The sequence below is a fragment of the Oreochromis aureus genome, linkage group 23 (assembly GCF_013358895.1).
Source record: "Oreochromis aureus strain Israel breed Guangdong linkage group 23, ZZ_aureus, whole genome shotgun sequence".
NCBI classification, from domain to species: Eukaryota; Metazoa; Chordata; class Actinopteri; order Cichliformes; family Cichlidae; genus Oreochromis; species Oreochromis aureus.
The window spans coordinates 39,922,827-39,928,126 of record NC_052963.1 but is presented as its reverse complement, the minus strand read 5'-3'; positions in this window follow the sequence as shown (position 1 = coordinate 39,928,126).

The window sequence follows — 5,300 nt, the reverse complement described above, 5'->3', positions numbered from 1 at the left end:
TCCACTGCAACCACTGAACATCCAAGGTATGGACATTGAGACTGTGGACAGCTACAGGTACCTTGGTGTTCATCTGAACAACAAACTGGACTGGACTCATAATTCAGACGCCCTCTACAGGAAAGGGCAGAGCAGGCTGTACCTGCTGCGGAGACTCAGGTCGTTTGGAGTGGAGGGCCCACTCCTGAAGACCTTCTATGACTCTGTGGTGGCCTCAGCCATCTTTTATGGTGTGGTCTGCTGGGGCGGCAACATCTCCGCCGGGGACAGGAAGAGACTGAACAGGCTGATCTGCAGGGCCAGCTCTGTTCTAGGATGCCCTCTGGACCCAGTGGAGGTGGTGAGTGACAGGAGAATGGTGGCTAAGCTGTCATCCCTGTTGGACAACATCTCCCACCCCATGCATGAGACTGTGACAGCACTGAGCAGCTCCTTCAGTGGGAGACTGCGGCACCCACGGTGTGGGACGGAGAGATTTCGCAGGTCCTTCCTCCCCACTGCTGTCAGACTCCACAATAAAGACTTTAACTGATCAAACACACACATCCACAAATGTGCAATAACACTAATGTGCAATAATCTTTTCTGGCATCGTTGTATTTTTACTGAGTTGTATATAGCATTTGTACTCTATTTTTATCTCATTGTATATTTTATTCTACTGTATATAGTATTTTATTTTATTCTAATCTGTACAGTTGTGTACTGTGTTTATTCTTATTTTATTTTATTCTAATTTTTGCTTCATAACTTTTGCACTGTCCACTTCCTGCTGTGACAAAACAAATTTCCCACGTGTGGGACTAATAAAGGTTATCTTATCTTCTTTTGAAAATATTAATTCCTGTTTTTGGACTGTTGACACTGATTTGCTTACGTATAGGATGTAGTTTACTGTGTATGAGATCAATGAGAAGCAGGTTAACTGCTTACATGTATTAACTGTGAAATTTTGCATCGATAGAAGGTGAATGAAGAGGAGTTGTGTATGAATGAAATCTACACTGACACTGTCCAAACAAAGGGTGCATAAGTTGAAATTTAAGTATATACAATGAAAAAAGGGGGGAAATGTTAGGTCTAATTGTTGAATGTTGCCATTGTGTTTCTTAAATTTGTACAGTCTTAGTTCAAGCAGTATTATCAAAGCCATTCCTTTGATCCTGAGCACCTCTAACCACTTTGTGTTGGGGGAGGTTTTATTGTAGATACATCCTATCTGAAAGATCTGTTTCTTGTGTTGTAAGCTTCCTGCTTTTTTGACCCTTTTGGTCAGCAGGAGGTCACACAAACGCACCCCCAAAACACATACACACACACACACACACACACACACACACATTCCTACTTACATATAAAAGTTCACACATATACATACAATGCCTTAGAACAATGGGGGCGTTGCTTTGCTGTGTTTTGTGTGAACTGTCTCTCAATAAAAGGCAGCAAGAGGAGGCCATCGACGGGGTCATTTTCGTGCTGGACACAGATGAGGCCTCCCTTGCGCAAGTAATCGATCGATCGCTGACTGTCTTGTTTTCTTTCATGGTGAATAAGTCTCTAGAATTAGCGGGTTTGTGGGAACAGACCCAACAGCATATTAGCATAGTGAAGTCTTCACTAGCTGTAAGATCCCTTAGATTCTGTAGATGTTCCTAGAACTTGATTTTTTCTCAACAGAGACTTCAGAAGTTGAACTTCAGAACCTGTAATCTCCTGAATGCACTCTCCCAGAAACCTCCAATGTACCCATTCAACTTCTCAACCTGCTCCAGTTGTACCCCAGTCCTCTTAACACTAGGTTTACTATCCTGCGCAAATTTGCGTAACTTCCCTAAACCCAATACCCCCTAGAATTACTGGCTTTTTTATTTTCTGGTGCAAGTCCCGAGGTGTTAAGCACCCCTGCTGAGATTTTCACAGGTCGTCAGCTTGTTTCTCCTACAGCTTTTGTTGTGCAAACCACCCATTGTCCTTGAGGCCTGGCACATTTGCATTTGCTCACTCAGAGTTGCTCAGATCCAAGGCAGGCCAAGGCAGGCCTGTGTTACAACTTTCAGAAATGCCTGATAGAAATGCTTCAACTTACTCATGAGATTTTGACCACATTTTTTGCGGAAGTCACAACTATACTGAATGCACGACCGTTGTTGCCAGCTGCAAGAAATGCTTGGTAGGGAACAGCTGTTCCCTACCAAGGTTCGTTTCAAAGTTTGAAAGACTTTGAAATAAAACAGACTTGTGTACCCATATATTGTGAATGTCTGTCTTTTGTATGTAGGTTGTAACACAGAGGTTTGGCCTGCCTTGGATCTAAGTAAACAAATGCCAATGTTGCACAAACACACACACACACACACACACACACACACACACACACACACACACACACACACACACACACACAGCAAATCTGCATTTATTTGTCCCATAAGTGGAAAATCTGCATTGTCATTGCAAAAAGTGGACAAAGCACAGTATAGAAAGTGCACTATACAAACAATCTGGAAACATAAATATGGACACGTGTATTCAAAAAAATATTGTGTGTATACACACACACACACACACACACACACACACATATCTATCTATCTATCTACGTGTGTGTGTGTGTGTGTGTGTATATATATATATATATACACACACACACATATATATATATATATATATATATATATATATATATATATATATATATATAGATGTGTCTGTGTGTATAACTAGACTTTATGCTTTAAGTTCATGAACTTATGGCATTCATTTCAATCCTGTTTGTAAGAGCAATCATGTGTCCTGTTGGTGCCATTGTGGATTGCTGGTCAGAAAGTTTTCTGGTGCTACTAATCAAAGAGACAATGCCCGAGATAGATTCATTTCAATTATGCAACACCTTCGATTTGATGACAGGGACACGCGGGCAGAACGGGTGAAAACAGACAAATTTGCAGCGATCTCCGACATCTGGACACGCTTCAACGAGAACTGTGCTAAGAGTTTCACTCAGGGGAACACATGACCATAGATGAACAGCTGTTCCCTACCAAGGTTCGTTGTCCATTCACCCAGTATATTGCAACCAAGCCAGACAAATTTGGGATCAAGTTCTGGATGGCCACGGATTTGGACACCAAATATGTCTGCAGTGCATCTCCTTACTTGGGAAAGGACCCCAGTCGTCAGAAGGGAGAGAGGCTGGCAGAGAACGTGGTCATGAAACTGATGGAGCCGTTTTGGATGATGGAAGAAATGTCACAACGGACAATTTCTTTACTTCACTGTCACTGTCGCACAGACTGCTGCAGCGCAAAACAACATTACTGGGCACGGTGAATAAAGTCCGGCGTGAACTTCCTCAACTTGCAAAAGATACTGCAAAGCGAGAGGTATTCTCCACTTCAGTGCTTAGAAGTGGCAGTGTGTCCTTGACAATTTATGCACCTAAAAAAACAAGACTGTGTGTGTTCTAAGTTCCATGCACCAAGACGTGACGATCGGTGACGGCAGAAAGAGGAAACCCAACACGATCACAGACTACAACCACATGAAGGTATGTGAATGTGTGTACAATTTTACACCAGTGCTACAATGTTTTCTGATGTGTGCTATACAGGCCTATAGAAAAAACATATACTCATGACTCTCTCGCTCTGCTTTTACAGTGTGGTGTAGACGTGTTGGACCAAATGGCACGGATGTATTCTGTAAGATCAGCAACACGCAGGTGGCCAGTAGCGGTTTTCTACAATATGCTGGACCTGGCGGCAGTGAATGCCTACATTTTGTACAAGGCATGTACAGGGTGGACAGGCAAAAGAAGATTGTTTCTGCGTTTCTAGCTCAGCAACTTCGTTGCCGATTCATGCAGCACAAGGAAATCTTAGCACAGAGGCAGGCTGCTGCAGCTGCTGTGCCAGGGACTGTAAAGACAACGCAGTGCCAGGTGCAAGAGAGCTGCAACAGGAATCACAGCAGATTTACCTGTGCAACATGTAAGAAATTCACCTGTGCCAAATGCAGGGATGATGGACACTGGGTCTGCAAACGCTGTAAAGTTTGAAACACTTTGAAATAAAACAGACTTGTGTACCCATATATTGTGAATGTCTGTCTTTTGTATCTAGGTTGTAACACAGAGGTTTGGCCTGCCTTGGATCTGAGTAAACAAATGCCAATGTTTGCACACACACACACACACACACACACACACAGCAAATCTGCATTTATTTGTCCCACAAGTGGAAAATCTGCATTGTCATTGCAAAAAGTGGACAGAGCACGGTATAGAAAGTGCACTATACAAACATTTTTATATATATATATATTATATATATATATATATATATATATATATAGTTATACACACAGACACATCTATATCTATATCATATACACACACACATATATATATATATATATATATATATGTGTGTGTGTGTGTGTGTATATATGATATAGATGTGTCTGTGTGTATAACTAGACTTTATGCATATTATATAAGGTGTGGCTATATAAATATATAAATATATGTACAACTCTGTGTATATATGTTTATGGACAGGCATGCAGGCAGGTAAGGAAGGAAAGCAGCCTTGCAGGGAAGGAAAAACTTGAATCTCTCATGGTTAGGGGTTGGGGGAGGGTGTGTTTGCACAACAAAAGCAGGAGAACAATGGAGCTGACGACCTGTGAAAATCTCAGCGGGGTGCCAAGAGGTGTTAAGGTCGGGGGGAATTTACGCAAATCTGCGCAGGCCAGTAAATCTAGTAGTAGGGACTTGCACCAGGGAAAAAAGGCTCAGTAATTCTAGTGTTAATCTCACAATTTTACTGTCACCAATCTGAAACTTGTTGTTTTCAACCACTTTTGGAGGTGTGTCCCATTGTGTGTCTGTACAAAGAACACGCAGATTCCACACAAAAGCTGCAGCCAGCAATGCGGTTCACATCCAGCCTATAATTATCCTTTGTTTATAATCTTAAGATTGCTGAATTATTGGTCACTAGAAGGATTTGAGTGGTAATAGTGGTTTCAATTAAGGATTTAAATATTTGCCTCACCATGGTTACTTTAGTTGTGGTGACATTCTCTCACTGGTTATTTGATATCATGCACATGTGAAGATAAAGGACCTCAGAATTTGCTTTGTGTGCAAAGGTAAAGGTTTGATTTACACCCAAGAAAAGTTCTTTTTTTTTTCTTCACATGCCAGAATATGGTGTTTTACTCATGAAGACAACAAGTGACTCTGAAAGCCTTTAAATAAAGAGTAAAGTTTTTATTGAAACTGAAGTGTCCAG